The sequence below is a fragment of the Anser cygnoides genome, chromosome 7 (assembly GCF_040182565.1).
Source record: "Anser cygnoides isolate HZ-2024a breed goose chromosome 7, Taihu_goose_T2T_genome, whole genome shotgun sequence".
Taxonomy (NCBI): Eukaryota; Metazoa; Chordata; class Aves; order Anseriformes; family Anatidae; genus Anser; species Anser cygnoides.
The window spans coordinates 21,415,250-21,442,224 of NC_089879.1; the positions used below are offsets into that span (position 1 = coordinate 21,415,250).

At 48.4% G+C, this 26,975-nt stretch overlaps 1 long non-coding RNA gene across 3 annotated transcripts in view; it reads right to left on the bottom strand.

Annotated features, from left to right (window-relative positions):
- LOC106030057 (uncharacterized) overlaps positions 1-16,200 on the bottom strand; it is a 105,018-nt gene extending 88,818 nt beyond the window's left edge. For all 3 annotated transcript variants that reach the window (XR_010832740.1, XR_010832741.1, XR_010832742.1), the window contains exons 1-8: positions 16,097-16,200; positions 13,960-14,052; positions 12,517-13,491; positions 12,323-12,377; positions 10,348-11,972; positions 10,214-10,266; positions 10,067-10,113; positions 9,840-9,976 (exon numbers count right to left, since the gene is read on the bottom strand). This is a non-coding gene — a long non-coding RNA (uncharacterized lncRNA). The remainder of the gene's footprint in view (positions 1-9,839; positions 9,977-10,066; positions 10,114-10,213; positions 10,267-10,347; positions 11,973-12,322; positions 12,378-12,516; positions 13,492-13,959; positions 14,053-16,096) is intronic.
- Positions 16,201-26,975: the final 10,775 nt, after the last annotated feature.

Below are 26,975 nucleotides of genomic sequence, written 5' to 3' on the forward strand. Positions count from 1 at the left end.
TCGCAGGAGCAGTTAAGGCAAAGCTCCTTCTGAATTTTTTCTCAGGAAGAAACCCAGAGCCAAAGCTAGTCTAAATAAATAGAGCCACACATACAAAAAAACAGCTGCTTCTTTGAATTTAGATATTTTTGAAGAGGCTTGGTATCCTTGCCACTTGCCCTTCTTTCCTCACCACTCCTCTCCCCCTCAAACTCCAGAAAACGTCAATTTCACAAGACACCCTGGTATCAGTTACACCAGACAGAAGATCTCTTCCAGGCATACCCCAAAGTCAGCGAGATAAGAATCTGTCCCAGCCTCTGTTGCAGCACAAAGCACAACTAGCATATATTTAGCTTTCGCCTTGAGCGCTGACACTTGCTATTTCTTGACTCGAACAAAGCTATCTAGAGTGACTGCCTGCTTCCAGAAGAGCAGCGATTAGCTGCTTAGATCCTGGTGAGATCTGTGCTTCCAGTCTGAACAGTTCTGGTTATTGATCAAACATCTCTGTGCCCCAGGAAAGCTGTTCGGTTTGTTTGTCCTCACCTCGTCTCACTGCCAGGACCTGGTAAATGACCAAGTCCTGAAGCTGCAGTTTCAGAGAAACTGTCCTAGAATACCATCATCAGGCTGTATTTCTACAACTACCCCAACCAATCCAGCTGCTGGCCACCACAGTCCTGCTCTGTCCTTGCCTCAGCGTCCCAAACCCCTACACTGCACTAAGAAAAAACACACCAGGAAAGTTAGTAGCTTTCTCACCGGATCTGACCACCAAGACAGCATCCTATGAGGACTGACAAGGCCAGAACCAGCAAATGGGAAGGAAAGGAGATCCATGTAGCCAATTAGATCAATCTCAATTATAAAAGTAGCACAGCTTCCACAATTCTTGAATCTCATCTGATTATTATTATTATTATTATTATTATTATTATTATTATTATTGCAAGCTCCAGTATTAGATTTGTTATGAAAAGCAGGAATGAAAAGCCACAGCAGAACCTCTTGATACAAAGAGTTCCCACTATTAAAGCTAAACAGAGTCCATTAGGAAAGGATGACGTTGGACTCCTCGGCTGTCACGAACAGAAGAAGGTTTGTTGTTGACTACAGCAAGAACTGGGTTAAGCCCTAGAAGCTGAAGTGAGGTGGCAAGCGGACAAGAGAGGTCCTGTAGCTGGCAGAGCACTGGGACAGAAGGGATGCGGCTTGCCCACACAGTAAATCAGGAGCAGAACTGGCCAGCTGTCCTTCCCATTCTTTCAACAATTTTAGCTGTTCAGTCTAGTGTTCTCTAGGCTAAGCATCTGCTAGGGCTTATTTTGGCTCAGCTTCAGGTCTGCCTTGTTCCTGGGAAGGTATTTAGCCAAATGAAATAGCAACCCTTTGGCTCCAGAGCTTGTGAGCAGATATTTAAAATATTGTTTTTGTCAAGGACGACTTCTTTTGATGGGCTGCAAAAGAGCCAAATTCAACTTGAGACATTATTACAATCCCTGGAAGCCCTCGTTTGCATTTGATTAAAGGACAGTTGTAAACCAAATATTTCTCCCTAAATGGAGCAGTCTTGGGACTTTTCAAAAGTTCTACCCAAAACCCGGACGATTTCCCCCAGTGGTGACAGCAGCTGGACATACCACCTAAAACAATTAAGTGCCATGTTGTTTTTGCATAGCATGTGTCTTGTAATTTGCCTTCAGCTGACAAAACAAATGCATTGAACAACAATTAAGACAGATGCACTCAAACCAGTACTGTCATGAAACCATGGTCAGAATTAAGTTTTAGGAAAGGCCTGCTATTGCACAGGAAACGTAATTCTGGTTTCTGTTCTGTTCAAAAATTATAAACACTGAACACTACCTTAAGTAAATCCTGTTAAAAATTGGACAGTGCTACAAGTCACTATGCATGCAGGCGGTCATAGCTGCTTCGAGTACTTCAGTTGCAACAGAACATTGAACTACAGTTTTCAGTTGAAAGGTCATTCTTCCAACCCCAACATGAAACAACAGCATAGAAAGCTTCCATGAGCAAGTAGACTGAAAAAAAAAAAAAAAAAACCAACAAAAAAACAAATACCAAAATAAGAGTTTTGAAGGAAAAGGCAAAAAAGAGAAGCATTTCAGAGCAAGAAAGGCTTCAGCAAACCTCTGGCTAGCGTGCAGTCCCACCAGATTTGAAGAGCTCTGTTCTGACAGTCACCCAGGGGTAACAGGCACACCAAAGTAAAGCTTTGCTAACTTGCTGTGGCCAACCATCAGCAGCTCTGCCGTTCTTAACCAACAACATACATATTTCTGTGAGCCTTAGTATACCTGTAAAAAAGTACAGACGTGAAGAAGTATGTTCCATACACGACCATTTTGCCCACAGCCCCCAGACTCACTGTAGATGCTGTATGACTGATCACTTGACAGCTGTGCTATCTGAGCAAGTTAGCCTGGGCACGGTACATAAGATACATAAGGCCCTTCCCCTCCGGCCCCAATCCTGAGGAAAAGCCCCTTCCCCTCTGGTCCCAATCATGAAGAAAAGCCCCTTCCCCTCCGGCCCCACCCTAAAAACCGTAACCCAAAAATATTTAACACCCTGAAACCCGCAACAAAAACCCCTGAAACCCACAGCCCAAAACCCCTGAAACCCTAAAAACTCTAACCAAAAAAATTAGAACCGTAAAATCCTAAAACCCTAACCCTTAAGACCGTAAAACCCTAACAATCCTAACCTAAAAAATAAGACCTTAAAACCCTAACCCTAAATACCTGACCAAAAAAGCCACTAAGACCCTAACCCTAAAACCCGAAGACCCTAACCCTAAAACCCGAAGACCCTAACCCTAAAAACCCTATCAACACCAAAACCCAAAAAAACCCTAAAACCCTAACATGCTAATCCCCAAACCCTTAAAACCCTAATCGTTTCAACTCCAACCCTAAAAACCTTAAAATCCTAACCCTAAATCCTGAAAACCCTAACCCTGAAACCAAACCCTAGTGCCCTAGTCCTGAAACCTTAAAACCCTAACACCTTTTGAGAAACACTCTGTAGCCAATAACATAGGCTCAGGCAAGGATCTCAGTAAAGCATTTTTAATCTCGATTGCAATGGCGTGCGTCCCACAAGCAGGAGTGCGCCTACTAGTTCCATAACACAGTGTATATATATATATATATATTTTTTTTTTTTTCCTCGACAACCAGGACCCTCCCGTTTCCCCATTGACTGGGTATTCCAGGTTCACAATCTATCCGGTGCTTCACAGACAATACATGGCTTTCAGTTGCTGGCCTGTTATAAGTCAAATTTCTTTCGACTTTTTTACTCTTTGAGGTGGTAATGTTTCTTGCACCATGATTTCCACCTAATTGCTCTAAGGATTCTGATTGTCTGCATTTTCCAAGGTCTCTGTTAAGCTTTCTTATCAGTGCAAGCATATCTCAATACCACATTCCTTCCCTCTAAACAACGTAACTCTGTGCAAAAACAACATTTTTATTCCCACAACCTTGATCCCTTTATCCTAAAATCCTTATTCCCCTTAACCTTAACAACTCTAACGACAACCCTAATCCTTAATATCAACCCCCTAATGAAGCCAGGGATAGAAGAATGGGGGCTTGCTTAATCGTATTAATGATTTCTAAATAAAACAATCGCAATTATTAAAGCCAGGAATGAAAGAATGGGGGCTTGCTTAATCGCTTTAAAATAGATATTGCTGAGTGTCTTTGCTTACTACTGTGCAAATTAACTGAAACAAGGAGTCTTGGGGCCCCTCACGGAAGGTGTTTCCTGACAAAAATGGGGAACCTGTCTCAAAAACCAGCTGAGATGGACCTTGTGGTTTGGACAAGAGCCAAGGAGCAGCTGAGTCTGTACAAAGGCAGGGGGTCAACTAGTGGTGATGAAGAGGAGTTATTGGACTTCATCCCCACAACCCCTCAGCGACCACCACCAGAAGGCACTGCGCAGGCGCAGATGGGAGGAGTTTATGGAAATGACTTCTTGGAGCTAATTTTAATACAAAGCGGGGATAGGTTATGAATATGTATAGGCATATTGGGAAACTTCATGCATATGTAACTTTTTACTGCATATAATCAAAGCAAGTTGCTGCATTAGGGTGCACATGCCTTTGGGAGCTATCCCACATGTGCCTGGCACCGAAATAAACCACATACCTACTTTATAACTTATTTGCTTTGAGTTATAGAGTTCTTCCACGAATCATTTTGGCGAGCCAGGCAGGAGGCTCTCTGTCTGCCCACAAGAGTGGCCGCGCCACGGATAACCTAGCGTGCACTGGGCACAATTCCCTGGAGGAACTCGCTCCTCGGCTGCTCACTGCGGGGACAGACAACGACCTGCTGGACCGTGGACAAATGGTATGTGTAACATACCAGCAAGGGCCTATAAGTTGTACACGTGGCTGGGGCAGCTGGTAAATCATGCAGAGACGTCTAGCATGCAGCATAGTCCCCATAAGGGAGAAGGTTACCCTACAGGCTGACTGATAGAGTGGTCAAGTGGAACAGCCGCTAGTGATCTTGGGAGCAGATTGAGGAAATCCGAGGTTACTGCTGCATCCCAGTTTTGGGAGCCAGGACAGACCTGCTAATGACTGTATAAGAAGCAGGAAAAGGGTAAGTGGGCCTCTCACAATTGTGACAAGGTTACCTGGGTAATATTTGCAGCTGCTGGAGGGATATTAATTGGAGTGTTAATAATTGTATGTCTTATTTGTAGATGTCTGGGTATCTCATGTTGAAAGCATTTGTGTAAGTGTATGTGTGTGATATATGGAGTAATAATTTGTGTCGAGAAGATGGTTGATATTAATAAAGAAGGGGGAGATGTGGGAGTGTGGCCATGGGGGTCGACAAGCCCCATGGTTGGTGATAACATCAGACTCTTAACGATGAGGCCATCAGGAATATAAAAAGTTTAGAGGGAACAAAGAAGGGTGATTCAGGAGACCCATGCCGCCTGGAGTTGCTTGTTCTCCAGCCGTTAAGGCATAGAAGTTGCTGGGTGTTTGCTGATTGCCAGGCAAAGTTGTTTGACCAATGAAGAGTTAGTGGAAAAGGACTGCCGTGGGGCGAATAGTGTAAGAAGGGAGCCTGTCCTCAATATGGGATGCAACACGATATGATGAAGTTCTGTCATCAATAAAGTAGTAGCAGTTACTGATCCTAAAAGAACCCTGGTGTCTGTGTGGTCGTTATGCCACAAATGGCACCCGAACAGGGACCTGAAGAAAACAAACAGGGACATGAAGAAAAACAGGGGCATGAACAACAGGAACAGGGACGGGCTAACAGAACAGGGACCTTGATTGCCTAACAAAAATAGGTTCAGCCAAACTCAGCAAACAGCTCAAAGAAGCTCGTATAGAAAGTCGCTGGAAATAGGCGCACTGGAGCTGGAAGGAAGCTCAAGCCGAGAGAAGCAGACCCACGCACACAACTGTCCCTTGCTGGCCGAAGGTAAGCAGTTGTGCATTATGGGGAATCATACGTCCTTAGAAACAAAGACTGTCCTGGTAACCTCACAGCTTATTCAGACAGTTTATGATCCTGAAACATGGGACCAAATTGAGGTCAAGGTGTGGGACTCTGCTATTAGAGAGGACGGGGATGCGGTGGGATTGCTTGGCACCTGGCGAGCAGTCCCTGAGGCCTTAAAGAGCCGTGTGTGACCACAATCAGAAACGTGTGGTTTGCCAGATAGTGAGGGAGCTGCGGGCTCGTCCACCGATCCTTCTGCTACACCACCGCCCCCCCCCGCCGCTACTGCCATCGCAGGCCTTTGCTGTTACGCCCCCTGGTGACCTGGACGTTCGTTTTGATCCAGGCCCTATAGGCCCTGAAAAGCAAACTGATCTGTTTCCCTTCGATCCGGGAGGAATATGATACATAAGGCCCGAAGGCCGAGTTGCTTAACAACTTAAAGCGAGACATATTGTTCCCACGACTAGCCCTGGAATTCTCCGGTGTTTGTAATCAAGAAAAGGAATGGAAAATGGAGACTGTTATATGATCTGAGAAAAAATAATGAAGTCACAGAAGATATGGGAGCACTTCAACCAGGATTACCAACTCCAGCTATGCTCCCCCAGTCATGGACATTAATAGTAATAGACTTAAAGGATTGTTTGTTAATTACTCGCCAAAATTCGGAAAACTTTGCCATGTTTATGTTTCAATTGATACCTTTTCTGATTGTACATATGTATAGGCGTACTCGGGTTTCTTATGAATATGTAAAAGCAATGTTCTATATATTTAGAAAGTTTGACGGTTGTGTGTGCGTGTTGGTAGAGCGTAGACTCCCCACACACCCAGCGCTGTTTACTTGCCTTTTATAAATATTACTAAATTCAGATTGAGTTGTATCTTCATTTATAACGTGTTTGAGACAATGTATTGTTGTGAAATGAGTTACTCCACGAGGAACATGGCCAGAGATGATACAAACAAGTTTGCTTATTAAGTGATATATTCTTGTGGTATGAATGAGAAGTGCAAGGGGCCTCTTTGTGTGATTGCATGATTGTGCTGTGTGAGTGAGACACAGCATCGTGCGAAGCAAGTGCAGAGTTCCAATCCACGGTTCCATAATCTCCACAAGGAGAGCGGCCAGAGATGAACGAAGCGCGTGACAGGTTGAATGAATATTTTGTGCAGTTGTTTATTGTTATACTTGTGGTGCTAGGGGCCTCTTTGTGTGATTGCATGATTGTGCTGTGAGTGAGACACAGCATCGCTGCGAAGCAAGTGCAGAGTTCTGATCTGCAGTTCCGTATTCTCCATGAGGGGAACAGCCAGAGACAAACGAAGCGCATGACAGACCGAAAAGAAGTGCTGTTTTATCCAAGTGTTGATGGGTGGTGCCCAATATATGGGCCCAGCAGTGCATCTTGTAATCCTGTTTTTTGTACTTAAATGTTTTGAGTGTGACAAGGAGTAAGAGTTTAGAAGTTTTGGTATATTCGCTGTGGTGTTTGGTCAGTTTCCCAAGTATTGGGGGGTGGGGCTGGACTGCTTATCAAAGCCGTAGAACAGAGAGTCACTTCTTTGGTGGTTCGGGCTTGAGTGCTTGGAATTTGGTAAGAAGGGGGAGAGTAAATTTATTTAGGCCTCAATACCTTTTTAAACCCCCATATTGGTGGATAGGGGGGAGTGATTCCTTGTTTTGTGGGGGCTTACTAAAAAAGTGCATGAGAAAAATTAGCATTTGGCTTGAAATTGTCCTGCTGAAATGTAAATTTTGTGAAAAAGGTGGTATTGTTTGTCTAGAAGACAGAGGGCTGAGTACTTCAGGTGTTTTCCCAAAGCCCTGTGGATTTATGATTGGAATAGGGCTCATTAAAATCTGAAATAGTCAAGTTTGTATGTGGAAGGAGGAGTTTAATCCCAGGGAACTGGGACATTTGGGAAGAAGATAAGGAAAAGATAATAAAAGCCTGCAATAAAAAGGTTTGCAGGGAAAATGAAACAAGAGACAGTAACTAATAAGGAACAATAATAAATAAATAAATGGGAAATCACGGAAATGAGTAATACCCAAAACAAAGATGTTTTAAAGAAAGCCTCCTTGAGTACATGTTGGCATATTGGAAGGATATTGTTAGAAGTCGGGGCACAGAAACCAAGAGGACTTTCATTAAGCATTGCAATCAGTGGTGGCCACTATATAAGCTAAATGGCCACTTCATGGATCAATTGACTGTAACACTATCTTGCAATTAATGTTGCTTTGGAGGAGAGAAGGAAAATAGGATGAAATGTTGTATACTGATATGTTGTTTCAGCATCTTGGAGGGAAAAGGTATGGAATTAAGTTGGCCCCTGACTGAGCCTTTGGTGTTGGCATTAGAAAAGTACAGCCTAGAGAAAGACAAAAGAAGTGTTAAAAGGGTTGTTGAAGGTGTTAAAGGTGTGGCACGCAGTATTTAACAGAGCTGTTTGAAGTTGAATGAGCAGGGAAAGAGGATGTAGGAATATTACTAATATTACTAGTTCTGCCTCAACCCAAGGCAGAGATCTCAAAATCACGGGTGTGAGCCCTCTGGGACAGAGTGATGATGATGGGTCCGAGACAGGTGTCATGGAAACAGGAAAAGGCATTTTTATTTGCAATGCTTGAAATTTAAATTGGGAAAAATGATTGGAATTCATCAATTTTTGTACTTACCCAGTTTGCCAATGTCCTTCTTAGGAAGGGACTTGCTGGAAAAACTGGATGCAAAAATTTCTTGTGAACAAGGAAAAATGGAAATAACCTTTTGACAAAAATTAGAAAACAGACAAGTTTGTTTCACGATACTAGATTGAAAGGATGCCTTTTTCTGCCTGCCCGCGGCAACTGAAAGCCAGAAACTCTTTACCTTTGAATGGGAAAATCCTAATGGAGGATGAAAAACTCAGCTTACTTGGACTGTGTTACCACGGGGGTTCAAGAATAGCCTCACCATATTCGGGAAACAACTAGCCTGTGATCTTGAAGCTTGAAAGACCCCTTCAGGAAAAGGGGACACTTGCAATACACTAATGATAGCTACTGAAGAAGAAAAGGAATGGGTATAACGGACTTAAAGTTTTTTAGCTTTTCAACCTCCCCTCCCCACCAAGACGCAGGCCCCAAAAACCTAAACACAGGCCCTGAACTCTACAGACAGGCCCCAAAACCCATGACAAAGGCCCCAGTGGCTCCAGACAGGCCCCAAACACTAAATAAAGGCCAAAAAAGTATTAATGCAGGTGCCAAACATTACAGACAGGCCCAGAAGCCCAGGCACAGGCCCCCGATGCTCAAGGCTGAGACACTGCTTGGCTTTCTGGATTACTGGAAAGCAGGTTTCATCCTCAGCAAGGTGTGCATGGGCTAGACAGGATGGGGCTTCAGGCACCTCTTCACCTGCAGAAGCACACTGCCATCAGGCACCGCCACACCAGACAAACTTTTTCTGCTAAAACACTGTTCTCAGATGCCCTGCAGCATTCAAGTGACCTGCTTTGCTCCAATTCTAAAGACTAATGTCACAGCCCACCTTGCGCTGGCAGCACACAGCAGCGGGCCGGGCCGGCAGCACACCACCCACACTCCCCCCCAAACCAGAAACATTAGTCCAAAACCACAGAACCAGGACCCCAAACCACATAGAGGCAGGCTCCTAAACTGTATATGAAGACACACAAGCCCAAGACTGAGGCCATGATGGCTACCATCAAGAAATGTAGACATCAAGCTCTTGAAAGAGATCAGCCTTTTTAAGTCCTAATGGAAGACAAGAAACACTTCATTACTAGTCCCATGCCAACAAGACAATCCATTTAAGACCCATGATATGGTGCTCAGCAAGCACTGCAGAAGCCAAGAAGTATGGGAACAAGACCTGATAAATGGATACTATAGTACACAGAAACAAACATACACTGTAGAACACATGCTGGAACTGCCCTGCCTGGCACATGCTAGGCTGAAAAGGATGAACCTGGGGCCTCTTTACCCAGTTGTTACTGGATCCTGGTCCTCTGCTGCACTGATTTAAAAGCCATCCCCATGCACATATCACACACAAACCCCAAGGTACAACCCCACCCAAGACACAGACAGGGCATTTCAGGTCAAACTTAGCTTTAGGGACTGCTGGAAAGCAGGCTTCATGCTCAAGGCATGCGCAGGCTACATGAGATGAGGCTCCAGGCACCTCTTTACCTACAGAAGACCGCCATCAGGAACTGCCACGCCAGACAACCTTTTTCCTCTACAACACCTTTCCTCAGGAACAACACAGAATTCAAGTGACCTGCTTTGCTCCAATTCTAAAGACTGATGTTACAACCCACCTTGCCTGTGGCACCTGATAAACAGAAGAGAAAGCAAGCGCAGCGCTTGGAAACCATCACTGCACATGCAGCTCCTTGTTGCTCTCTAGCCTCATCTCAAATCCTCAGCCACTTCTGTGGAGAGCCTGCCATGGCACCTGCAAAACAAGATGGAGACCCTTCATAGTCACCTTGCACTACTTGGCCATTCCGCTCCAGCCAAGCTCATGACCAGACCCCCTTCTTACACAGCTCTTCAGAGTGCAGTTTACTCCTCTGAGCCTGTGTGAGACACCTGCAAAAGAGGAAAAAAAGCATAGGCCGAGGCAGCATCCAAAGCTGCAGCACAGCTAGGACAGTTACTCTCATGTGCTGCCTTACCTCTGCCCACTCACCTGCCCCTGAGGCAGATGCTTCCATCTGCCCTCTTAAGCCAGCTACAACACCTCTAAAAGAGAAAGAATGGACACTTAGAATGACAGTGAGAACTGCAACTCAAAAATAACTGCTCCATCTGTTCATCACTCACCTAGCCAGAGGCAGCTCTGGGTGCGACGTCCCAGGTTGTACACTGCATTTCAGCTTTAACAAATGAAAACACAGTCAGAAGATAACCATTCAGCTGCCAGCATTAGCACCCATCCCTAAACAACACAAGGGACCCCATTTTTATTTTTATCACTTCGGAACAGCAGACAACTTGCCTCGGCACCTCAAAACTAGGCCAAGCCAGTCACCGAGCTGCCAAACAAGAGCTTGACAGTTCCAGAAGGCGCTCTTTTCTTGGACCGATTCCTCCTAAGGTTTATCTAAGGCTGGCAAAAAAAGAAACAGTCCACATCTGCAAGCTTTCAAGATTCAACAGACCTCTCCTCTAACACTATTCAAACACTATGCAAACAGCTGCTCGCAAGCAGCTCAAGTCTCCCCCTCCACATCTGCCAAACAACACAGAGATGACTCTGTGCCAGCTGCCCTTGAGTACATGCCCAGAGGCAGACCGGATATCTTTGCCAAAACAATCCAGACAATGTATTAGTACACCAATGGACCGCCACGTTAGCTACCATCACTAACTGCCAGGCAGGACAGCTCCAGGCCAAACACACACACACACACACAGAGGCACGCTACAAACGTTACGAACAAAACACAGGAGAACACCAGGTAGCAGCATGATGACTCCCAGAGGGAAGCCCTACAGCGACAGGGAGTCAGAACAGATGATCTGCGGCAGCCCCAGGGACAGACTCAAATGCCATGACCTGCAACTGAAAGCGACCGCCAGAACTGGGATGATGGAGGCATTTATGCCTGCATTTAAAGACAAGAGACCGGAAGGATGGGGAGTGCAAACCCCATAAGAAAAATGCTTTGGAAATGAATTCCCAAGCCAGAGCTCCTGATGAAGCTCAGATGACTTCTGCAACAGCGAGGATAGAAACAGACACGATCTGAAACTGAATATGATGCAGAAGATCCGAAATGCATCTGCGCTTTAAGCTGCAACTGCAAGACAAGAAGCGCTCAGATCAGCCCTACCATGATGAAACAAGTATTCAGGACCTTCAGTGTAGCTACTAAGTTGCCTATCTAGTCTGTCCAGCAGAAGAAGGCAACGAGGATATCAAGACCTGAGGAACACGTAACATATGATGATCATATCAGGAAACATTTGATACAAAAAAATTAATGCACAGAAGAAATGATCTCTTTAAGCTCCCACTGCAAGACAAGAGGTGCTCAGCTTCTGGTTGAGCATCAGCATTACTCCAATGAGGTCAAGTGTTCAGTACCCTCAGGATGGCTTCCCCAGGGCCTGCCGAGCACCAAGAGCAACAGCACAGCACAGACAACACAGAACACAGACACCAAGCTGGAACTGCTCTGCCTGGCACATGCTCAAGCAATACCTGACAGGACCCCCCACACATACCCTCTCTCTGCCTGACCATGATCAATCCTGAAAGGCCCTATCTGCTGCAATGACTTAGAAGCACAGACCCTCGCCCTATGTGTCCATTCACAACCCCAACCCAGACATAGCACTTGCCCCCCAACTTAGCTTGGGAATGCTGGGAGGCATGTTCCATCCTCAAAACGGAACACAAAGGCTAGGCAGGACATTGCTTCAGGCACGAGGCTTCTCTTCACCTGCAGAAATAAAGTGCCATCAGGCACCAGCATGCCAGCCAAACTTCTTCCAATGCAACACTCTCCTCAGAAAGAGAACAGTAGTCAACTGATCTGCTCTGCTACTGAAGTCAGATAGACAACCACTAGACAACTCCCCGCCTCCCCCTGCCAGCCACCCCCCAACACACAGTATTTGCCCCTGGACTTAATTCTCAGGGTTCAGAATCCATCCTCAATGTGGACCACAGAGGCCAACTAGGATGTTCCCAGTATTTTCTTTGTCCCTGGAAAAGAGGAGTCACCCAGAGGTGGACCAATGGACTACCAAACCAAAAACAGTGCCCATTTTTCAACTTTTCTCCACTCACCTTCCCAATCCAGGCTTAGCGCTTCCATTTGCTGTGCCGAGCCAAGGTCACGTGGCTTAGACCAAGGAGAAAGAACAGACAAACATGGACAATCCACAAAAGCCTATACCCACTCCTCTTCTTTCCTCCCCTGCCCCAACAGCCAAGAAGCCCCAGACCCACATCCCCCAACCCAGTACCACCGCTTCGCTCACCTAACGTCCCAAAGAGATGCATCACACTCTGCTCCTCTTGCACTCCAAGCATCTCCAGCATTTCAGGAACTGGACCCGCTGACGTCTGGCGCGCCTCAGGAATGTGGCAGGAGATGTATTCTGCTGTCACAAGTGCTTGCCAAGCCTGCCCAACAGGCAAAACAGACTAGCAGAATCCACCAACCAACTCAGGGCCCACACTGCCATCCACTCACCCTCGTGCCTCACTCAACTTTCCAGCTTAGTCCATGCCTATGACCTGGGCTACAAGAAATAGAGACAAGGTCATGTCTGTGATGGACATGCAAACAGTACAGCTCCTTGCAGAGAACTCAAACACATAGACCAGAAAAAAACAAAACCCCTCAGGTCCACAAATGCCAGAAGGCCATGAATGCACAGCAGCCCCGGCAGGGGTAAGCACAGACAAAAAGCACACCCTGAGGCACCTCATAGCCACAGCCTACCTACTGCAATACCTAGCTCTTCCCAGCTGCTTTACCTCTGCTGCTCTCTATCTCCAAATCAGATTCTTTTAACTGCCACACAGAGCGGCAGTCCTCTGGGCACCGTAGAGGGGCAGCCCTCTGGGTGCCATAGAGCAGCACCATAGTTTTATTTTTTATTTCTTTTAATTTCAAAACAGGGGTTCGCCTCCCTCTGGAGCTGGACAGTAGGTCAAGCCAGTCACCGAGTTGCCAACGCAGAGCTTCATAGTTTTAGAAGGCGCTCTTTCCTTTGACTGATTCCTTATAAGTGTTATCTACCACTGGCAAAAGCAACAAACAGACTGTAAACAGGCACTGCCACGTTTGACAAACTTCATGTTTTTAATTTTATGATTTCAAAACAGCAGTCCACTTGCCTCTACATCTGAAAAATAGATCAAACCGGTCACCAAGCTGCCGAACAAGAACTTGATATTCCAGAAAGTGCTGTTTCCTTTGACCGGTTCCTCCTAAGGTTTACCTACTACTGGAAAAAAGAAAAAAAGACTCTGTGCCAGCTGCCCTTGAGTACTTGCCCAGAGCTTGAGTATTCACCCAGAGACAGACCAGATGTCTTTCTCAAAAAAGTCAGGACAATGTATTATTGCACTGATGGACCACCATGTTAGCTACCATCACTGATTGCCAGGCAGGACAGCTCCGGGCCAAACACACACATAAAAAGGCATGCTACAAACATCGTGAATAAAACACAGGAGAAGAATTACTTTTACTATAAGAATTACTATAAGAATTACTCACCTGAAGAAGAGCTGCATGCAATAAAGGCTTCTACTACTAATACAGATTAATTTACTTTAAATGATCCTACTAGATGTTACCTTAAATAGATGTACTTATCTCTTTCAACTTGGAAACGCATCAACCCATAGACTCTGACCCACCCAAAAAAAAAAACACCTGCAACTGACTGAAGGAAAAACAAAGCACTTACCCTCAAAGAGCAGCTCAGGCAGAATGAGCTCTCTGATAGGACACCTGCGGCTCATATACCTTTAGGCCCCATCCGGCACCCTGCCCCAATCACCTGGGAAAGAGGAGAAGCAAAGCACAGGAAGGGATAAAGAGAGCAGGAGGAGCAGCAGCTGCATTTTTTATTTGGCTTAGCTCAACGGTGTGTGGAGTGTTGCTAGAAACAAAAATTCCTGTGCTTTTGCTTCAGTTCTGATTATTGAAATGACTATATGACCAAGTAGGTAGCTAAAACTTTTTTTGACTGTAATTAGCTGAAACCTTTCTTTACATAGATAGAAATAATCTAGGAGTGTAACAGAAAAAAGCAATTCAATGTAGTAAAATAACTCACAGGAGAAGTAACATACCTTAGTAGGCTATCTAAAACACAAAAGGCTATGCAGATGGGTCCAAAAAAGCCAGCCCAATCAAGGTCTGAGAAGGGTACAGACATTCTCAAAAGGAGCAGGGAAAAAACAGTGGCACAGTACAAGCTGGAAAGGTCACTAAGAAGATTTAAAAGATTTGTAGGACCTCAGGAGGGACCTGAGCAGAGCACGTAGGTCCTTGGAAAGTATGTGGGGGGGGGGTTAGGCAGGGACTAGGAATATTAAGTAGAGAAGAAAATGAGTGTTGTGAGCCTGAAGCGTGTACAAGCATCGTAAAGAGGGCTCCTAAGAGGACGGGGAAACAAAGGGAAAGCTGCTTATCTCTGAGAAGTCGTCCTTGATCTTCGTGCCATGGACATTTGTCTCGTGGGCTTGGCGCATGAGTTTAGTAGTCCCCATACATTGAAGGCTTCTTATCTCTGAGAAGAAGCAGTGTGGCCAGCAGCGCTAGGGAAGTGATTGTCCCCCTGTACTTGGCTCTGGTGAGGCCACACCTTGAGTTCTGTGTTCAGTTTTGGGCCCCTCACTACAAGAAGGACGTGGAGGTGCTCAAGTGAGTCCAGAGAAGGGCAACAAAGCTGGTGAGGGGTCTGGAGAACAAGTCTTACGAGGAGCGGCTGAGGGAGCTGGGGTTGTTCAGTCTGGAAAAGAGAAGGCTGAGGGGCAACCTTATCGCACTCTACAGGTACCTTAAAGGAGGCTGTATTAAGGTGGGGGTTGGTCAATTCTCCCACATGCCTGGTGACAGGACGAGGGGGAATGGGCTAAAGCTGTGCCAGGGGAGGTTTAGGTTGGATATTAGGAAGAACTTCTTTACTGGAAGGGTTGTTAGGCATTGGAGTAGGCTGCCCAGGGAAGTGGTTGAGTCACCATCCCTGGAGATCTTTAAAATACGTTTAGATGCAGAGCTTAGTGATATGGTTTAGTGGAGGACTTGTTAGTGTTAGGTCAGAGGTTGGACTGGGTGATCTTGGAGGTCTCTTCCAACCTAGATGATTCTGTGATTCTGAGAGGTCCTACATGGCTCTGAGTGCGTTACTGATTTTTTTCACCAGCAGGTGGGTGGCAGAGGGCGCTACCACCCTCATCCTGAGAACGGCTGACACAGCTTCCCAAACCGTTTTCTCAGTAACAGAAGCAGTGCGAACCGCGTGGAAAACCACAAATGCAAACGGCAGAAAAACGCACCCCGCATCATCTTGGGGAGGAAATAACTGCCCTGAGCAACGTGCCCTTCCCAGCTAGGAAGCTGAGCAGCAACGTGAAAAACTACATTTCCCGGCATGCCGTGGAAACCAACATGGCCGACAGGAAGCTCAAAACCCCAAGACCATGACTCCCAGCATGCTGTGGGGCAAGACCCTCAGGTCACCTGACGCTGCGGATGGCCCGGAGCCAGCCCCCGGCTTCCTGACCTGCGGCCCGACGCCCCTCCCCACCCCCCGCCCGGGGCTTTCCCTGCCCCAGCCGCTCCGCCTGCAGTGCCACGTTCCCAGCAGCAGGTGGCGGCATAGGGCGACGCACCACTACTGCGCATGCGCGCCGCCCCCCCCGCCGGAGGTACTGCTTTTTCGCCAGCTGACTCCGCGCACGCGTGGAAGCAGGCACGGCTTCTCAAAAGGTTTTCTCGTTAACAGAAGCAGTGGGATCCGCGCGGAAAACCACACGGAAGCGGCAAAAAGAGGCACCCCGGTCCACTGGTGCGGAGGAAACAACTGCCCTTCCTACCTGTCTCCGTGTTGTTCCCGGCTTGGAAGCCGAGCGGCAGCGCGGAACGACATTTCCCAGCATACCGCAGAAGCCAACGTGGCCGACAGGAAGCCCGGAGCCCAAAGACCGCAACTCCCGGCATGCTGCGGGGCAAGGCGCTCCCAGCCCTGACACCCCAGGGCCAAATCCCTGCTTTGTTGAAGCCAGGGGTAGAAGAATGGGGGCTTGCGTAATCGCATTAAAAATAGATGTTGCTGAATGTCTTTGCTTACTACTGTGCAAATTAACCGAAACAAGGGGTCTTGGGGCCCCTCACGGAAGGTGTTTCCTGATAAAAATGGAGAACCTGTCTCAAAAACCAGCTGAGATGGACCTTGTGGTTTGGACAAGAGCCAAGGAGCAGCTGAGTCTGTACAAAGGCAGGGGGTCAACTAGTGGTGATGAAGAGGAGTTATTGGACTTCATCCCCACAACCCCCCAGCGACCACCACCAGAAGGCACTGCGCAGGCGCAGATGGGAGGAGTTCATGGAAATGACTGATTGGAACTAATTTTAATACAAAGTGGGGATAGGTTATGAATATGTATAGGCGTATTGGGAAACTTCATGCATATGTAACTCTTTACTGCATATAACCAAGGCAAGTTGCTGCGTTGGGGCACGCATGCCTTTGGGAGCTATCCCGCATGTGCTCGGCACCGACATAAACCACATAACCTACTTTATAACTCGTTTGCTTTGAGTTATAGAGTTCTTCCACAAATCAGAAGTTAGTTTCTCCCAACTGTTTCTAAATCCCCAGGAAGTGTCATCTTCGGCCGCTCTATGTAGGGTCTTGTTTTTTTTTTTCCCAAATGTTTTTGAGATCAGTCAAATTTGTCCCGTTTGATCTACATGTATGCAGCAGCCAGCATTAATTACACACATTAATTGCATGCTCCTCCTTGTGAGGCTAGTAATAAATCTAGTACTGTTCAGTTCTGGAGTACTATTTTTGACAAACTTGTTACCTCCTTTTTTAGTGCCCGGACTGCACTCAGAGTGTTACTTTCTAGTTCTTCAATTAGAGCTGAGATATTTACAGTAGCTTTTTCTAATTCACTCGCACCAACCAAGGTAAAAACCACCTTGCAAAACCACAAAATGCCCTGTGTTTCTTTTTACTAGAGGATCATCTGGATTCATTTTCATTCTGTGTAGGGTCTCAGGGGGGCTTTGGCTTTGCGGGTCTTCAGTAATAGTTACATTTGGAATTATTGCCCCCAGGGTGCAAGCTCCCTTCCATCCTAGGGGCAACACCTTCCTGGCTTGATTGCCACATAGTCAGTACCACCCCTTGCCATTTGGGACTGACCATCCGGTTACAGGATTCTCCCGTTGTATCTATCTGGTTTGCATTATGTATATTAGCATTCCCGTAGCTACCAGGTACAGTATGGATTATTCCCTACTTCATGGATAATATTTCCACAACCAGGGTCAGTACTATTGCCCCCTGAGTTTCTATCAATGTTGTTTAAAAGGCACCTTTGATAACACAGTCTATTGTAGCCAGGATTATGTGTAGGGAGCTCAACTTCAAAATCTGTTCCTTCCCAGGACTGAGTATGATCCGTCATTTTCAGAAATCTAGAGAATCCAGACACAGTTGCTGCTGGAAATAGCAATCAGGCATTTCCCAGGGATCTCTGGCATCTCCCAGAGCACTTCAGCATCTCCACAGGGCACTGAAGCACTTCCCTGGTGAAGCTAAGCACTTCCGTGGAGCACCCAAGCATCACCCCAGGGCACCCAAGCACCTCTTTGGAGTTCCCAAGCATATCCCAATCTCCCCTTTTGAGCACTGAAGCATCTCCCCAGGGCATGCAAGCACCATGCTGGAGCACCCAAGCATCTTCTTGGACATGTTCTTAAACTAGTCGAGGATTCCTTTAGATTACATATTCGGAGGAAATTCTTCACAGTAAGGATAGTAAGGCTGAGGAACAGGTTACCAAGAACAGTTTTGGATGCCCAGTCCCTGGAAGTATTCAAGGCAAGGCTGTATGGGGCCTTGCCTAACCTGATCTAGTGGGTGGAATCCCTGAGTATGGCGGGGGGGGGGGTTGTGTTTGATAATTTTTAAGATCCCTTCCAAAACATAACTACGCTTGGTGACAGCCAGACACTAAGCACCTGGGGAGATGAATGGGTGCCTCAGGAGGTGCTTGGGTTCCCAGGGGAAATGCTTTGGTGCTGCAGTGAAATGCTTGAGTTCTGTCAGGAAGTGTGTTGGTACTCCAGGCAGATGCTTGGCTCTCCTGGTGAGATGCTTGGGTGCCTCATGGAGGTGTTTGTGTGTCCTAGGGAGGTGTTTGGGTTGCCTCAGTGTTGTCCGTAGGTTTGTGCCTGGTGCGCCTTACCGATAAGCACAGAGTCAGAATCCACACGAATGTCTTTTAATCAAATAATGAATTATATAACTCTGCAGAGTCAGGCGCTTGGTGATCTTAAAAACATTAAGTTAAGATAAAGATAAAATTAAGTTAAGATAAATTTTAGGGGGGTTATCATTCTCTTTTTTCCCTTTCTTTTCAGCGCATAACATAACACGATCTCCCCGCAATCCACACTCCGTCTGACTTTGCAAGTCCCGATACAGTGACATGAAAGTGCTAACATACATCACTTCATCCCATTTTCCTTCCTGCTGGCAAAATAACAACAATTGCCATACGGTATCATACTTAAAGGATCTGTTTTCTGGCCACTTGTTCTCCACTATCTAATTTGTACTGAGTCCACTCCTGATTACAATAGAGCCTCATTTTATCTTTTATCAAATAATCACCTTTTATCAAATAATCACCAATTGCTGAGGATACATCCCGGTGGGAAAAGGGGGGGGAGGCGGGTGTATGGACCGACTGCTTCCCATTTCCTCTAGCAGCTGCTATCACTTAACTTTATTCCAATAGCTCACAGAACAGTTTCCTGTTCTTGCTAAATCACAGCATCTACATGTGAGGCTGACAATCTGCTCTCTGTATACCTATAGGAAGATATGAATCATACTCACCAGTCCAGTGACTCCCTTTGATCCCCAGACACTCGGTGTATTCCTCAGAGTGTTGCGCTGTTGTACCACCTGCTGGGTCTGGACTCTTGGAGGGTCAAGGCCAGACCCTGAGAAAATCACCAGTGCGCGTTTGGTCTCTGGCGTGCTCCCCTCCAATGCCGATGCTGTTGAGATAGACCAGGCAAGGCTAATTTAGGGGTCCCATCTGGGTTGCCAAAACTGTTGTCCATAGGTTCGTGCCCAGTGCACTGTGCCAATAAGCACAAATTCAGAATCCACACGAAGGTCTTTTAATCAAATAATTAATTATATAACTCTGCAGAGTCAAATGCTTGGTGATCTTTCGTGAAATAAGCACACCTCTGACTCAAATCACCATAATTTATACACAGCAAACTTGTGAAAACTCTCTCTTTGGCTACTTTTGATTGGCTATTACATTACAGCTCACCTAACTTATCACTACTGAGTTTGTGCATTACAGAGGAACACCAAATCCCACATTAGCATACATTAGCATTTTGATGGGTGTGATTTTTAATATGTTAATGACCCTTTATGAGCAAAAGGTTACTATAGGTCAGTCTGGAGCTATTTTTCTCCTTGTTTTTTACCTTTTCTTCCTTATCTTCCTTGCTTCTGCTAGCTCAAGGCTACCTGTCTCTTTCTTTCATCTAAAAGACTACACAAGCTATAGAAAGACTACACAAGCTACAGGCCTCCCTATTTTCTTCAAGGTTTTCTTGTTTTTTCCTAGCTTTAGGACTACAGTACTGAGCCACGATGTTACAAGCCACCACTGCGACTCTTTCGGGCCGTGAGCTCACAAGGCCCTGCTGGAATGCTGTGTTGGGCGATGATGTTAAACATCCCACTGTAACTCCAGGCTGGGAAATGAGATCACAAAGCTCTGCTGCGACTCTCTGCTGGGCCATGGTGTTACAACGTGCAATTGTGACTCTGAGCCTGGTTGTGAGGTCACAAGAAGTTACACTACCTTTGTGCCGGACCACGATCTTACAGAGGAACAAGGTTGCCTTCTGAGAGTCTGTGCTCAGATGTGATGTCCATAGGTCCTGTTGAGACTCTGCAGTCGTGACAATATAATGCCCCACTGTGACTCTGCAGGCCCATGTAGTCACACAGACCTCCTTTGACTCTCTGCCTGCCACTGATGTTACTAATCGTCAACGTGACTCTTTGCCATGTCGTGATATTGTGAGGGCCTGCTGTGACGCTCTCCTTGGCCATGATTTTAGTATACCATAGTGTGACTCTGCGCATGGCCATGATTTTATGAGGCCCTATGGTGACTCTGTTCTCTGCCACTCTATGACAACACTTTTTTGACTTTGTTGGAGGACATGAGGTCACAAAAACTTGTTGTGACACGGTACTGAGCCTGCATGTAACAACACCCAACTGTGACTCTATGCTGGGCTGGAAGCTCACAAAGCCCTCCTGTGACACTATGCCGCGACACTATCTCACAAGGCCCTACTCTTGAGGCTGCGCTGGGTAGTACGTTACAAAGCCTCACTGTGTCTCTCTGCCAGGGAAAACTGAGGCTTAACCTCGTCGGAGTACCTCAGCCTTCTCCACGTCGATTGTCACTAGTTCTCCTGTCTTATTTATTAGGACAGTTGCGTTTCCTTGAATCTTCCTCTTCAGAACAACAAGGGCTTCCTCTGCAGAAGCCCTTCCTCTTGCCTAAGTCAGCTCCAACTCTGCTTTGGAGACCATTGCTGTTCCAGCTCCTTGTCTGGAGAGCTCCTTTGCAGCTGGGCACTCCCGGCATGGCCTGGTGCCTCTGCTTGTTCCTCCGCAGGGGCACGACTTCAAACTTCCCCTTGTTGAACCCCATCAGGTTCCGTCAGGCCATTTCTCCTGCCTATCCACGTCCCTCTGGCAGGCAGCATGACCCAGTATCGTGGATGCCAGGACGTGGATGACTCGCACCGAGGTTCACCTGAGGTTTCTTACAATGCCTCAGCACTTTTTGGTGACTCACAGGTAAGCGCAAGGCGGTCTGCTGACACTACCTTGCAATTAAAGGGCACTGCATGTGCCTCTCTGTCCCTTAGCGAGAGCAAACAAGCCAGAGCCTCTGGGTCAGTGACCGCAAAAACAACCCACCGGGGAACGGTGCCAAGATGACTGTGGCTCTGCAACACAGTGCTGAAGCCAACAGATTCTCCTGGCTACGGCTCACTTTCGGGCATGACTCAGCAGCCTCCTTCATCACTCTCCAGGGCCTCGTGGAGCTCTGGCCTCTCCTCAGGTGTGGAATGAGTACGGCCAGTCAGGTAAGGCACGGGCTGCGCCCTTCTCCAGGAAAAAACTCTGACCTTCCCTGGCTGAAGGCAACAGCTGAACTGCCCTTTGCGTGGCACCAAAGTGCGTGCATCATCGAGGCCGGAGGGGAGCAGAGACTTGCCATGGGGAGGCCTGACCCACTGCAGCAGTTGGCCTCAGGGTCCCTCGCCCTGCACACACACAAGGGTTTCTATCCAGATCGCAGGGGGCCTTGCCTGACCGCCACCTTCCGCCCACCCCAGCGGACCTGAGTCTCCTCCAGGCTCTGTCCTGCACTGGGACAGTCCTCCTACAGAGGCTTGCCTGTGCTCTGAGCTCCTCCATAGCCTGCGGGCACCGCTGTTGCTCAGGCTCGGCCTCCGCCTGTCAACGGGAAACGCTCGAGAGGTCCCTTCATCAGCGCTCCACGGGTGAAGTCCTAAGTGGTGGCCATGATCCCCAGCAAGGGGAGGACGAGCGCAACACCTGCTCGTGGCCTGAATCTTCTGCACGTCCTCACCAGCAACTGCAATGAGCCCTCAAACGGAGAATTGGTCTGAGGCAGAAACAGATTTGCCCTCAAACAAATCTCTTCCACCTTACGTGGCACAACAAGACAGCCAAACAGTTCAGGGGAAGGAGGAATGTCTTTCATCTGCCAGCAGAGCTTTGAAAGCCCAAATTACCCTTTCTGCCTGTGCTTCACGTTCATGCCATTTCAGCTGCCTCAGGGCTCTGGGCTGCAGTATAAGAAGGTGCCCAGCTCCCAGCTGCTCTATCCTCTGCTTGGGCCTTCCTCTCCTCTGTGAAATCGGTAAGTCTCAGTTCAGTTCCCTTTGCCTCTTGTCTCCTCACTGCTCAGAGCGGATTTTGTGGACAGGGCTGCACTCGTTTTCCTCCCCCGTCCTCCGCAAATGGCCTGGACCGACAACCACGCCTGACTTCTCTTCTGGGAGGGAACGTGGGAAGGCGTAGCTTCTTTCACCTGAAACGGGGCTTGGGTGGCCTTCTTTGCCAGTCGTAGCTCTCTTCAAGGCTCCGCGGGTACGGCCGACGCTCTCTAAACAATGACCGGGCTTCTTCCTCCACCATCCGTGGGGAAGCAGCGCCCTTGTTTCATTATTAGCGTGATGAGGAGTTCCCAAAGGAGACCTAGACCAACCCCCCCCCCCGCACCCCAGACGTCTTGCGGTATGGTGGCTAATGTCCTCAGGAGCCCCGTTGTCTTCTACTCAGACCTGTCCCCCGCTGAAAGAAGTGGGAGAGAGGAGTTTACCTGACAAGACCAGGGCGCTTGGGAGGGGGAGGAGACCTGTTTGAGAGAGCAAACAAACTGAGGTCCAGATGCTGGCAGAATAAGTTGCCTTCTGCTGGGAACGGCGGCTGATGAGCAAGACCTTCTCAGCGTGATGGCGAGAGGGAGCCTCTTGGTCTGCGGTAGAAAATCTTGCCCTGTCTGAGGCACTAGCAGCAAGGCTAAACTCAACCGATGAGAAACAGTTTGCATCCAGTTCCTCCTACCTTCCTCGGGAGCCGGTGAACCGAGGACTCGCTTTTCCCTAGCAAATTTTCCAGCGCAGCCTTCAAGGCGGAGCAGAACCCTTGTTGTAGGCTGCGAAGGAAACAGCCTTGCGGTCTGGAGATGTACCCTTGGAAATGGAGCAAGCGGAGGCTGGAGAGTGCCTCCACCGGGCACGCTGGGGAGAGGCGAGACAGGCTGGACAGGAGCTTGAGTTGCACAGGGGGAGCCTCCCCCTCTGTGATCACCCTTAAGCTACCAACAGCTACCCACCGCATGCCCACCCAAACACCCACAAACACCCCCTCTGGTGCCACTGCAGGGCCTTCAACAATCAGGTCGTGCTACCAGAGTGCCTTGTGCTGCACAACTGCTGCATTGTGCTGCACTGTGCTGTTCTGCCCAAACACAGCGTGGCGCCGTGGCGGACCCTCTTGCCGGACATAGCTTGCCGGAACGAGGCCCCTTGCCAAGGTCCTGCTCTCCGCTGAGCTCCCAGGTCACGAGAGGAGCTAAGCCGGGAGCTTGGGGGGGGCTGAAAGGGTGCGACAGCTCACGCCTTCTGCTCCCTCCCGCCTCCATCTTGCAGGGTCAGCTCCCTCCTCCACCAGACATGTCGTGCTACAGCCCGTGCCTGCCAGGTGCCTCCGGCCCAGCCCCGCTTGCAAACAGCTGCAACGAGCCGTGTGTCCTCCGGTGTGCTGACTCCAGCGTTGCGATCCAGCCCTCGCCAGTCCTGGTGACGCTGCCGGGCCCAATCCTCAGCTCCTTCCCTCAGAGCACAGCCGTGGGATCCACAGCATCGGCTGCCGTGGGGAGCTCGCTCAGCGCTAGCAGCGTGCCCATCAGTGCCGGGGGCTCCCTGGGCCTGGGGGGCTTTGGGTGGTCAGGGCTGGGCCGTGGGCTCTGCGGACCTCTCGGACGGGGCAATCTCCTCTGCTAAAGCCCGTCCATCACCTGCCTGTGGACGAGCACCACAAGCTTCCAAGGGAGCCCTGGAGCCAGCCCTGAGAGCACGGCAGTGGTCTGCAGAGGAGCCAAGCTTCCGCCTCTGTGCCTGGAGGCGGGTGCCTGTGCCAGCCTCCTACTTCTCCTCATCAGCCTGCCCTCTTTCCCACCTTTACTCTCCTTTGCCTTGAAGGGCAATTGGAAAAGAAGCACCCCGGGCATGGGGGTGTGCCTTCAGACGGGAACACTTCTCTGAGCTTTCTGCATCATGGCGAATGCATTTCTTGGTCTTGCGGTGGTCTTCTTTGCCTTTTTCCCATTAAAAGACTCTGTAGATTAGAGTTGGTGAACTGTCCACTTGCCTTGTCGTCCCTCCCGGCTGAGCTTCCCGGGCAGACAAGGTGGTGTAAGGGGCACGGGGAGCATCCATGCCCAAAGCCTGCTCCGAGCATTAGGGCAGTTCTCGGAGCTTTGCCAAACATCCAAAGTGCATTGCCTGAGCTCTCATCTTTTGCATGTTCCTTTGATTTTCTCATTAAAGACATTGAGCATCACCTTTGGAGTCTTGTTTCATTCTCCCCTCTTCGCACAGCCCGGGCAGCTGAGTAGGCAAAAGAGTTCCTTCCTTTACAAAACCCCGTTTTGTAAACGCAGTTTGCGGGCTTGCAAAGAGCCTTGTCTTTCATCCCTCGCACTGGACATAAGGTCATTTGTGGGCTGAGAGCTTGTTTGGATAGAGAATCATTACACATTGGCACGCCTCAAAAGCCACAAAGCAAAGTAGGAAGGAAGCCCACGTTTTCTGTTGAATGTCCCTGTGCTGCACTGCCTAGAGCAGGGGCTCAACAGATTGCTGGGTCAGTGAGAGCCGACACTGGCCCTGGCTACTTTGCGAGGAAACGCCCTGCTAAGAAGCCAGAACGTCAAGCCAAAGTATCTTGCACAGCCTGTAGAAAGTCAGCTTTCCAACTCCTTTTCCACACGGGGCAGCGCCAGTCTTGCAACAAGTACAGAAAGCCAAGGAGCAAGACAGAGGCAACCCTCAGGGCTCCATTTCTGGAGGCAGGAAGAGACTGCGTGCGTTTACCCTCTTCCCACAAACGGCACAGTGTAACAAGGGATGTAGTCAGCATGCCTAATGAAGGAGGTTTTGAAGGGAGCGAGTTCATCCTTGTGGGGGAACCCCAGTAATGTCCTGATCCAGCTCGGACATAGATTTGATTCGACGAGGAATACACACAGAGTAGCTCATCCTCGCTGTCTCTCTCTCTCTTTCCTACCTACCCAGCTATCAATCAATGTAACGAGCTAGCTATCTACTTACCTATCATGTGCCTTCTTAATCACAGTAGGCTTGCTAGTGGTGATTGCTGCTGATCTGTAATAAACACAGGGTTTTAGAAAATAAAGCCTGCGTGTCCTGGTGTCCTTGTCCGGAATCCTCCAAACCCACTGTTGCCATCTCTATACAGCCATGGGCCGCCTTGTGGACTAAGTGCTGGAGGTGACTTGTTGAGGCTAAATGTTTGTCCGCTTCTTAAGAGAAGGTTCAGCGTTGAGGAAACTTCCAACGTGAGATGCGGCGGATATGCAAGGAATCTGTTCCAGGATGGTCCCCTCGCCAACGTAGCCTGCAGCCTTAGGTACTGGTAACGCCACGGGAGCTTGGTGTGCTGACTGGAAGAGAGATGGCGCGGAGGGTAGAGCGCAGTGAAGGCTCCGCAGACAGGCTCTATGCTGTCGCTGCAGGGAGAGGGAAGTGGATGGTACTATGGAGCTGACAGATTGCATGGCCAGCCCTGAGTCTAACTGCCAAAACATGTCCTCTGGGTGAACTTTGCTCCTTATAATCTCATCATAATGCCAAAACACACCTCCATCCCAAAGGCTACCCGCCTGCCAAGGTGCGACCACCCTTCACTGAGCATGCATTCTGAATTTCTCTGAGCCTATACCTGTAAACAAAAGCGAGAAAAATTTATACCAATCACAACGAAGACACGTATGACTAGAGTCACTCAGGCTCCACCTACAAGTAAGAAAATAGTCTAAAAATGGCTCAAGAGAAGGAAAATGGAGGGCAAGTCACCATCACAGACAAGTTGGAAGGCCATCGCTTACTTCTGGGATCCGTTGACAGGCTGAACCTCTCCCCTCCTCCACCTCCTCCTCCACCAGGGACGCCTATTGGGTGAGATTCGAACTCTTGGTTATACCGAGTGCTTCCCTGGCAATCCTAACATTCTCTATGGCATTGTTTCATAAGTCAGCATTGCGTCATACTGAGATTGTGTTTGTCACATTCTTGGCATTTGCACATGCTTTTGCAGACAGTGTATATATCACCGGCAATCCAAAAGAACCTGTACTCGTGTTGCTTCAATAAACTACACCAGTCATTTACTGGACTGAAAGCGTATTTTGCTATTTGTGCATCCCTGATCGGGATAATTTCATAGACCGAATGGAACTGGACTTACAGCGCCAAATTGGGCATCACTCAGAATCTAAGCCCAGCCGCCCCAAGCCCCTCTGAGATCTGAGTACAAGCTGAAACGCAAGCCGGCTAGGTCCTGCCAAACTTCCTTACACTTTAACGCAACACGGGTAAATCCCGCTGTTGCATTGTGACAGCACCCACGACCTCACCCAGCCTGACAGACAGACCCTGGGCTTGCAAAGCCCATCAAAGCAAAGCCTGCTTCACGATTTCCCGATTGCTCAGGCTCCTTTTTCTGAACGACCCTGCATTGGCTCAAGTCTTTGCAAAAACACCAGACTCGCAGAGGGTTTGGGAGGGGCCTCTGCAGGTCATCTGCTCCAAACCCCTGCTCAAGCAAGGCTGCCTAGAGACGGGTGGACACTGGGCACCACCGGAAAGGGCCTGGCTTCGTCTTCTTTGCACCCTCTCTTTGCGTATTTATATATAGCGAGGAGATCCCCGCCGAGCCCGCTCTTCTCCAGGACGAACAGTCCCAGCTCTCTGTCTCTCCTCGTAGCAGAGATGCTCCAGTCCTGCACCCAGGAGTGGCTGGGCTGCCGCTCACTGGACTCCCTCCGCTCCGTCCGTGCCTCT